This window comes from Anomaloglossus baeobatrachus, chromosome 10, assembly GCF_048569485.1.
Source record: "Anomaloglossus baeobatrachus isolate aAnoBae1 chromosome 10, aAnoBae1.hap1, whole genome shotgun sequence".
NCBI lineage: Eukaryota > Metazoa > Chordata > Amphibia > Anura > Aromobatidae > Anomaloglossus > Anomaloglossus baeobatrachus.
In genome coordinates, this window is record NC_134362.1 from 153,527,192 (window position 1) to 153,538,921 (window position 11,730).

Consider the following 11,730-nt stretch of genomic DNA (forward strand, 5'->3'; position numbering starts at 1 on the left):
GAACCCCATTGAAAACAATGGGAGGCAAACACATAAAAACAAATAGAAAACACCTTCAAAGGTGTCCAAAAGATGACAAACAACTCTAAAGACACCACAAACACATGGGAAACTGACAAGGACATATACTCATGCAAAAACAAAACAGCTGGATGAGGAAAAAGAGGAGGAGACACAGATATAGGCATGGCATGCCCTTCTAAAATCATGTAAAACACATCAAGGGTACAGCAAGCTGTGTCTCCCTTTTTTCCAAAAATTGGGCCCCACAGACACCACTTCAATGGCATCACTTGTGCCCCAGTTGCAAACTGGATGTGTTGATTTGCATCAAGCACAGTCAAAAATACGCCAGCCTTAACTGTCCCCAGGATGACACCGGGGTAGGTAGCAAAGACTTCGCTGAACCATGACTTGTTCATCTTGGCTAATTTTTAAAAACACAGCAAGGGGACTCAAAGTAGAGTTTCACTCTTTTCCAAAAATTGGGCCCCACAGACACCACTTCAGTGGCATCACTTGTGCCCCAGTTGCAAACTGGAAAGGTAGATTTGCATCAAGCACATTCCAAAATACGCCAGCCTTTATTGTCCCCAGGATGACACAGGGGTAGTAAAGTCCTTGCGGATCCATGACTTGCTCATCTTGATGAACGTTAGTCTGTCCACATTGTCACTGGACAGACGCGTGCGCTTATCAGTCAGCACACACCCAGCAGCACTGAAGACACGTTCGGAGACAATGCTGGCTGCGGGACATGATAAGATCTCCAAGGCGTAAGTGGCGAGCTCAGGCCATTTTTCAAGATTGGAAGCCCAAAATGAGCAAGGCTCCAGTTGCAAAGTCATGGCATCGATGTTCATTTGGAAATACTCCTGTATCATCCTCTCCAGCCGTTGACTATGTGTCAGACTTCTTGTCTCTTGTGGCCTTGCATTGGATGGTCTAAAAAAATTATGAAACGATTCTATAAAATTGCTCTTACCAGCATCACATACGGTGTTGCTGTTACAGTTTGACTGATAATGATGAGACAGTCCCAAGTTTGGCAAGTTATAACTGGGAGATTCACTCCGTGCACCACTGGTGTTTGGTGGAAAAGCCGAGCTAAGATTGAGTAACAGCTTCTGCTGATACTCCTGCATACGTGTGTCCCTTTCTATGGCTGGAATTATTTCTCCAAATTTGGACTTGTACCGGGGATCTAATAGTGTGGCAACCCAGTAGTCATCATCACTTCTAATTCGGACAATCCGAGGGTCATTTTGTAGGTAGTGCAGCAAGAAGGCGCTCATGTGTCTTGCGCATCCATGCGGACCAAGTCCTCGCTGTGTTTGTGGCGGCTAGGTGATAACCGTGCTTTCTTCCTCTGACATGTCCCCCCAACCTCGTTCAACCGAAATTTGATCAAGGTCTCCCTCATCTGCTGAGTCTTCCATGTCCATCGAGAGTTCGTCCTCCATTTCTTCCTGGTCTCCAACACCTTCCTCAACAGTTTGGCTGCTACCATATGCCCTTGTTAATCTCTCTCCCCCACCGTCCCATACCTGCCGCCTTGGTGATGCTGAACGTCTGGACCTTGTAGATGTTGGTATCCCTTGTGCATATGACTCCTCCTTTACTTCCTCCCCTTCCTCTTGTCCCACTACCTGACTCCGAATAGTGTTTAGCGTGTGCTCCAGCATGTAAATGATTGGAATTGTCATGCTGATAATGGCATTGTCAGCGCTAAACATATTCATCGCCATGTCGAAACTGTGCAGAAGGGTGCATAGGTCCTTGATCTGAGACCACTCCAGCAGTGTGATCTGCCCCACCTCTGCATCTTGTTGGCCCAGCCTATACGTCATAACGTATTGCACCAGGGCTTGGCAGTGCTGCCACAGTTGCTGCAACATGTGAAGAATCGAACTCCAGCGTGTTGGCACATCGCATTTCAGGCGATGAACCGGTAGGCCGAAAGACTTCTGGAGTGATGCAAGTCAGTCAGCTGCGCCGGTTTAACGGCGGAAGTGAGCAGACAGTGACCATGCCCTGTGCAGAAGCCCATCTAGGCCGGTATAGTGGGTTAAAAATTGTTGGGCAACAAGGTTCAACACGTGAGCCATACAAGGCACATGTATCACCTTGCCCTGGCGAAGGGCCGCACCCAGGTTTGCAGCATTGTCGCACATGGCCTTCCCTGGCTGCAGGTTGAGTGGAGACAACCATTTACTAAACTCGCTCGCAAGAGCTGACCACAACTCCTCAGCTGTGTGACTCTTATTTCTAAGACATTTCAACGTAAAGACCGCCTGATGCCATTGAGCTCTGCTGCCAGCATAGTAAGGAGGTGTGCGGGATTCCTTGTGCGCAGTTACAATGCGGGTAGCCTGACCAGTCAGCCTTGGGGCAGAGGTGGAAAACCCAGACAAAGTTGGGGAGGCAGAAGCAGTGGAGGAACTTCGACATACAGAGGATTGACGCACAAGTCGTGGGGTCGGCAAGACTTGTACAGCAGACCCTTCTCCATCTCTCACCATGGTTACCCAGTGCCCAGTCAGCAACATGTAATGCCCCTGTCCATGCTTACTGGTCCAAGTATCGGTGGTGAAATGCACCCTGTCACACACTGAGTTTCTCAAGGAAGCGGTGATGTTCTGTGCGACATGCTGGTGTAGCGCAGGCACACCTTTCTTGGAGAAATAGTGGCGACTGGGCATCTGGTACTGGGGCACTGTTACTGACATAAGGTCTCAAAAATCCTTTGTGTCCACCAGGCGGAAAGGCAGCATTTCGGAAGCCAAGAGCTTACAGAGGGTGAAAGTCAACCTCTTAGCTTTGTCATGGCTCGGAGGAAATGGCCTTTTATTCGTCAACATCTGAGGGTCCGAGATTTGGCTGGTGTTTGGAGATGGTGTGGAGTAGGGTGTCCCTGGAAAACTGCTGGTCTGTGAGGAAAGTGCAGGTGGAGACATGATGTTGCCTTCATCCAAAGTTGGTGCTCTTGATGTCTGAGAGAGCTGTACACCAGCACTTGTTTCACCTTCCAAAACAACTGACGACCTGCCAAGCAAATTGCCTGTTGTGGTTAAAGAGGTGGATGGTGTGCGTTGAAAAACGTGTGACAGCTGTCCCCACAGTCATAGAGGATGAAGAGCACGCGGATGCACTTGAAGGGGCAGACGGTGGTTGGACCGCTCCGCTAGCCCGCATTGTATCACTGTGAGCTTCCCACTGGGACCTATGCTTGTTATTCATGTGACGATTCATGGAAGAAGTTGTCAAACTGGTGAGATTTTGGCCTCTACTTATGGATTGGCTACAAATCTTACAGATCACTTGATTTGGGAGATCTTTTGCGATGTCAAAAGAGGACCAGGCTAGGCAAGGCTAGTAGCCTATGCGACCTGCAGGGCCACTCCGACTTGTGCTCAGAGGCAGAGTTGTGGCTGAGGATGCAGTTGTTGACGTGCTTCCAGTACACCGAATCTGTCCAGGAAGGCGCAAGGTAACTTTGTCGTCAGTCACATCCTCCTCCATCACCTCTGGTGACCTCCTCGAGTGCCTAACTGTGGGTTGACAGTAAGTGGGATCTAGAACTTCATCATCAAGCATTGTGTTTGCACTTCCCTCGCCCTCAGACCTAACCTCTTCCTGCCCTGACTGAATAGTTAAGTTGTTATCCCAATCAGGTATCTGCGTCTCATCGTCATCAATATGTTCCTCATTGTCTCCACAAACAGGAGTTACAGTTTGGGAATGAGGGTGTACATTATGCTCATAAACTTGTTCATCAGGGCCTGAATCTGACTCACAAAGCTTCTGGGCATCACTGCAGATCATTTCCTGGTCTGTACTCACTGTAGCTTGGGAGCAGACATCTGATTCCCAGGGTATAGGTTGACTGAACACTAAGGTAGTATCCCAGTAAATTTTAGTATGCCCCTAACAGTGGCAGCACGGTTTGCAATTAGAATTGCATAGCAAAAATGGACAGGTGTGTACCATCCACAGGTGTTGTACCATGATTGCCAGCAAAGGAACACTAAGGTAGTATCCCAGTAGACTTTAGTATGCCCCTAACAGTGGCAGCACAGTTTGCAATTAGAATTGCGTAGCAAAAATGGACAGGTGTGCACCATGCACAGGTGCTAAACCATGATTGCCAGCAAAGGAACCCTAAGTTAGTATACCAGTCAATTTTAGTATGCCCCTAACAGTGGCAGCACAGTTTGCAATTAGAATAGCGTGGCAAAAATGGGCAGGTGGGTAGAATGCACGGGTGCTGTAGGTCAGGGTACAGCAATGGAACACTAACTTAGTATTCCAGACACTTTTAGGATGGCACAAAAAGTGTCAGCTCTTTTGGGAAATAAAAGAGCGTGGCAAAAATAGGCAGGTGGGTAGAATGCACGGGTGCCGTGGGTCAGTGGACAGCAAAGGAAGCCTCACATTCTATCCCTGCTAATGAAAAAATGCAGCAAGGAATTGCCTGAGCTGAGGTACACAGACGCTGTTATCTAAAGCCCTACACAGCGTTTGCACGGACCTGCCTAGCAGCTATGGCTATGAACGCCTAGAAATCAGCCCTGAAAAGGGCTGAAATAACCAGTAGTCCCTATTCCCTAAAGCGCTGTGTAGATTGCACTGTATCTCTATAGCGCACACAGCAGCAGTAGCAGCGGGAGCGGTGACTGTCACCCACACGCAGCAGACAGATAATGGCGGCGACGTGGAAAATGGCCGTGTCTTATAAGGCAAGGGCATGTGACATGCACAGTCTATGACACATGCCCTTGCTTGTCTGGCAAAAATCCACTTTGTAGTGTGTGTCTCTGTGATTTGCTGACAGCCTGGCCCGCCCCACTGTGCGCACGGTTAGGGGAGAAAAAAAATGGCGATCGGCATTATCTCAGCACTCAGCAGCAGCACTGATCTAAACCGCGTCCACCCCGCACACTATACTCTGAATTGATAATAGCGTGATTCACAGTGACTCACACTATTAGAGTAAAAAGCCAGCTAGCAACTAGCTAGGCTTTTTGTTGATTGAACCGTTCTCGAACGCTACTCGAACTGTCGAGCTTTTAGCAAAAGGCTTGAGTTCATCGAGCCTCTCGAACACCCCCAAAATCACTCGAACATGAAATTGGCGAACCTCGAACATAGCTCATCTCTAGTGGTTAGTTTAAGGGCAGCTGAGATTGCATGCTGATGCCTTTAACATTACTAACCCAGTGCATTAGAGGTGGAAGACATGGAGGATATCCAATTCAGACAACTTGATTAACGTTATGTTGGTTGTCTTAGAGCAACCAAAATTGTATGCTGTTGATCCTGACACTACTGATCTTTATCATCGCTAGTCTGAAATTATCTGGACTCCTATTAGTTGAATGAACAAGTTATAGATATGGACTAACACACTATTAAACTTCGTATGAAAGAAGGGGAGAAATTTTGACAACATATCTTTATGTGCTTTTCTTTTGTATTTATCATTTTGAAATACTTGTTTATTTGAGAATGGGCCTATAGGGTGTTTATTCATCCCTGAATCCCCTATCTCTTTTTCTGCTTCCTCTCCTTTTCCCTTCCCTATCTATTAATTTTGTTATTAAGGTATATTGGTGAGGTATTTAGGGGGATTGGAAGACATACATCAGGGATAGCTATTATTGAGCAGGGGCACCCTTTTAACTTATGGTGATCCTCCGCTCATCAGGCAGGATAATAGTGTTAGGAGAATTTATATCTTCCTGTCAATTAAATAATGTTTTCCATATACTATGTTATGAAATGGTGACATTAATAGTCTATACGATATCTGATACTGTATGTGTTTTTTCTATGGGTCAATTTTAATTAATAAATATATTAATAAAGTGTATCTTTTTATAATTGAGGTAAAGATTTTTTGTGAATTAGGCTAGTGAGGATCCCATTGAGTATTTGAATTTGTATAGGTGTATTAGTGGACAATTCCTTTAAAAAGAACTTGCCAGAACCACGGGCAGCATGAATGAGAACCTGGAAGTATGACTGCAGCCAGGTATCTTTTCTTTCACTGACAACATAGTTTAAAGCTCCATCTGGGGCCTATAGTTAGTGGCTCTCGTGGCACCACCCCTGGACAGCTTCTCCCCTGCACTACTCACATTGACAGTAAGGTCTCTCCTGATGTTCACACATGGTCTCCGGCTGGATCTTTGAAACGCCAGAGCAAGAAAAGCATACTTGGCTGTAATTGTGCAAACCATATCGGCACAAATAGTCTGACAGGTCCCCTTTAATAACCTGGTTTATAGCCAGGTAAGACCCTATTTGTGTTTCCTCTCCACAGTGTTTCTAGGTCCCCTTTAACGTTTCATTTTTTTGGGAGGGGACAGAAACCGAATGAATTCCCAAAAGCATTAAAGGGGTATTCCCATCTCCAAGATCCTATACCAATATATAGTATATGCAATAATAATAATAATATTTGCAAATACCTCCATTTAGAAGGGTAGTATAGATATCCTCATATAGCCATGATTCTTACTTCATGTGCAGGAATTTTAGCTTAGCTATGCTTGGTTTTGTCCACTCATATAGTGACAGTTATTTTGTTGCTCATGGCCGAAACCATGGACACCAAAGCTACACTACCCTGCACATGAAGTAAGAGACTTGACTAATCAGGAAAACTATATTGCATTTCTAATTGGAGGAATTTCTAATATTATTATTATTATTATTATTGCACCTGCTACATGTTTGGATAGGATCTTGGAGATGGGAGTACCACTTTAATTCTATGACAAAGTCCAAAGATACTTGTAAAATGTATGACCTTCAGAGAAATTTGTAATAAAAAAATTACATTTATTCTGTAAATCATAAATCTGGACTGCAGAGAATATATTCATTTAAAGTATGAAGAATTAAGGAAGAAAATAGAAAATGGCATCATTAGAAAAGGGAACGCGGACGGACGGCGGTGACTCACAGCCAAACAGAAGTTCCATCTGTGTGCAATATATTTGTACTGATGTCAGCACTGAACATAAAGCTGAATCCTGGTGACTCATCACATGTAGTGGAAAATCCTCTGGCATAGATTGTGTTGTACTCTTTACATTAGGATATAAATGTGTTATAAAGACTAGGCAGCAGGTATTCAGTCCAGATGTAAATGGAAGGAGCCCAGAAATCATCAAAGTCTCGCTGAATGTCATAATTAGAGGCAAGTGCAGCCTTCTGTTATAATCTTCCTTTACGATTTCCTAAATCTTATTATGTATCATGGTGATGATAGCCAATATCACTTTTATATTTAGATAAATGGACGTAACGTTTAGCAACTAGTGCCAGGCAGCTGCTGCCAAGGCAAATAAAGTTATTAAATGCATCAAAAGGTGTCCAATACCCATGGTAAAATGAGTTTGTCTCTCACTATCTTGGCCATACATGAAATATGGCAATTTAATTTAAATTCAGAAAGTGAGGGGAAATCTTATTCACTAATATAATTGCAATGTTGGAAACTAATTGAATTTCCTAAGATATTCTATGAATGTCTGATAGATACATATTCTATCTCAGGGACCAGTATCCATAGGTGGGTTATAACGAGGGCAATATGGGCTACCACCCGGGACCCAAGGCTTCGAGGAACCATGGTCAAATTGCCCCCATTTTAATGTTTTGTGTGGCAACTAGTGATGAGCGGATCCGGACAGTAAAAGTCCGAATCTGCACGGGTTCAAAAGCACCGACCCTGGGACTGGAGTTCTCAGGGAACTCTGGGTAACTAGAAAACGAAACAAAGATATTCCAAAGATATAAATATCATATAATTTTTATTGGTTAAAAAACATACACAATTTAAAAACATACATGAAAAACAAAAAGAGGGGAGACATGGTAAGAAATGGTATAATGGGTGGCCAAAATAGTATATAAATGATTGTAGAGGTGGACTGGTCTGCTGCAACAATTGAAAAATGAAAGCAGGGTAGTCTGAACTAGGCTCAATAAAAAGTTAGTATAGTCATGAAAGACAGGTAAAAACAAATTCATCTGACAAGATAATTTATTCTAGATCAGTATGGATATTTAGCCCTAAAAAAATCAAAAAATTATATTCCTGACCATAGGAGATATAAAAGAATATCGATCCAACCAATGATATTAAAAAACACAGGGAAGATTTGTTTTATTAATGCTGATCATCGATAACTACTGACCATATAGTCCATTCTACCCCATATAATATATAAGAAAGGTAGTGAATAAATAGTGCAGGCAGACAGGTTAAACACAGACCACTTGTAAAGGTAATGCCATACCCAGATATACTTACCGACCCCTCAACACCACTCCAACTACCGTTTCACACCCACTTCATCAGGGAGTGAAGTGGAGGGGTCGGTGAGCAGACTAAATGCTCCCCCAGTAGCTGAGTTCAATCACGGGGAGATCTAATTAGCAAGTGGCGCGTACTGCGCATGCGCGAGGACAGCGCCCGGCAGCCGAGAGCCCGCCCGCAAACATCCAGAGCGTCACGTCCCCGTCGATGATGCAGAGCGAGACTCCAACCACAGAACGCCGCCGCGAACGTGCACAGTATCCCCGATCGCTATCTTGGAAGAGGTCACCGCTGATTAGGCAGGTCTAGGATTTTTCCCATACCATGACTTCCACAATAATGAAAAGGGGGCCCCAAATCGTAATATACTGTAACAGAACACCTGTCATGGGTGAAAATGCAGCAGGTAAAAATTGATAATATGCATCTCTTGAAATTTAAGGCATTTAAGTCTCATTATCAAACGGCACATACTGCGCATGCGCGAGAAAAGCGCCCGGCAGCCAATAACCCGCTCGCATACAACAAGAGCGTCAAAACACCATCAATGATGCAGAGCGAGCCTCCAACCACAGGACGCCGCCCGCGCATGCGCACCACACCGCACAATATCCCTTATCGCCATTTTGGAAGAGGTCACCGCTAATCAAACTGGTATGGAATACTTCCCATATTATGATTTCAATGATAATAGTAAGGGAGCCTCAAACTCATAATATGTGATAAGAGAACATCCGTCATGGGTGATAGGCAGTAAGTAGGGATGGATGATATAAAAATATAAAAGATAACATGCATGGGAACTAATACATGCGAATTACAGAATACAATGCACAAGAGACATTGTTATAAATCCTTATACATGCATATCCATATTTGTGATGTTAAATTTATAGTTATACAAAGAAGTATGTGTATAATAAGTAATCTCATAAATTCTCATACATATATATCCATCTGTATAATATTGAATTTATGATAAAATAATGGAGAATATGCATAGTGAATACATATATGTCAACCAATCCTAAATATATGTCCGGACATATATCCTGCCAACCCACACACAACCCATTCATCCAACACATATTAATAATTTAACAGAAAGGGGGGGGAAAAAGGAAAAAGGGGAAAAAAAAGAAGAAAACAAGGGAGGTAATAATTGTCCCAAAGCGGTGGAGTTCACTCAGCTGCAGGAGAACATAGACAGCACGCCAGACCACTTCAACCTGAAAAAAACATATTAAATGGAAGAAGCAAAATTAGACAAAATATAACAGAAATTTATAGTCAGAAGCAAAGAAGCTGAAGAGACGAGAGGACAAGCAGATCACCAAGAGCTCAAACCAAAAACTGGATATATCACAAGAAGCTCGAAAAGCCCCATTGTTCATTAAGACCTGCCAGTTTCATGCGTTTGAGGAGTGTAATCCACTTGCATTCAATTTGGCCAAGTCTTTTAAAGAGATCACCTCTCCTGTTGCCAGGATACAGGCGGTCAATGCCTCTAAATTTCAAGAGATGAGATTGGCCCGGATGATGGTCCCGAAAATGTCTGGCCAAAGGTTTCAGCTTAGCGATGTTCGCAAATTGGTCATTGGGAGTTTTCTCAGCCACCCTTATGTCCCTAATGTGCTCCAGAATATAGACACGAAATTCACGCGTGGTCATACCCACATACTGAAGATTGCGTGGACATCTTGCCAAGTATACAACATGTGTTGTTTTACAATTAATATAATGCAATATTTTGAAATTTCGCGCATTATTAGAGTCAACAATGGTGTCCGCCTTAGAGACATAAGGGCAGGCCGAGCAATTTCTGTTATGTTTTGTCTAATTTTGCTTCTTCCATTTAATATGTTTTTTTTCAGGTTGAAGTGGTCTGGCGTGCTGTCTATGTGCTCCTGCAGCTGAGTGAACTCCACCGCTTTGGGACAATTATTACCTTCCTTGTTCGCTTTTTTTTTTTCCCCTTTTTCCTTTTTTTTCCCCCTTCTGTTAAACTATTAATACGTGTTGGATGAATGGGTTGTGTGTGTGTTGGTATGATATATGTCCGGACATATATTTGTTTAGGATTGGTTGACATATATGTATTCACTATGCATATTCTCCATTATTTTATCATAAATTCAATATTATACAGATGGATATATATGTATGAGAATTTATGAGATTACTTATTATACACATACTTCTTTGCATAACTATAAATTTAACATCACGAATATGGATATGCATGTATAAGGATTTATAACAATTTCTCTTGTGCATTGTATTCTGTAATTCGCATGTATTAGTTCCCATGCATGTTATCTTTTAAATTTGTATATCATCCATCCCTACTTACCGCCTATCACCCATGACAGGTGTTCTCTTATCACATATTATGAGTTTGAGGCTCCCTTACTATTATCATTGAAATCATAATATGGGAAGTATTCCATACCAGTTTGATTAGCGGTGACCTCTTCCAAAATGGCGATCAGGGATATTGTGCGGTGTGGTACGCATGCGCGTGTGGCGTCCTGTGGTTGGAGGCTCGCCCTGCATCATCGATGTTGTTTTGACGCTCTTGTTGTATGCAGGCGGGTTTTCGGCAGCCGGGCGCTTTTTTCGCGCATGCGCAGTATGCACTGTTTGATAATGAGACTCAAATGCCTTAAATTTCAAGAGATGCATATTATCAATTCTTACCTGCTGCCTTTTTACCCATGACAGGTGTTCTCTTACAGTATATTACAATTTAGGGCCCCCATTTCATTATTGTGGAAATCATAGTATGGGAAAAATCCTAGACCTGCTTAATCAGCGGTGACCTCTTCCAAGATAGCGATCGGGGATACTGTGCGATGCAGTGCGCGTGCACGGGCAGCGTTCTGTGGTTGGAGTCTTGCTCTGCATCATCGATGGTGACGTGACGCTCTGGATATATGCGGGCAGGCTCTCGGCTGCCGGGTGCTGTCCTCGCTCATGCGCAGTACGCGCCACCTGCTAATGAGATCTCCCCGTGATTGCACTCAGCTTCTGGGGGAGCATTTAGTCTGCTTGCCGACCCCTCCACTTCACTCCCTGACGAAGTGGGTGTGAAACGGTAGTTGGAGTGGTGTTGAGGGGTCGGTAAGTATATCTGGGTATGGCATTACCTTTACAAGTGGTCTGTGTTTAACCTGTCTGCCTGCACTATATATTCACTACCTTTCTTATATATTATATGGGGCAGAATGGACTATATGGGCAGTAGTTATCTATGATCAGCATTAATAAAACAAATCTTCCCTGTGTTTTCATATCATTGGTTGGATCGATATTCCTTTATTGCCCCTATGGTCAGGAATATATTTTTTTTATTTTTTAGGGCTAAATATCCATACTGATCTAGAATAAATTATCTT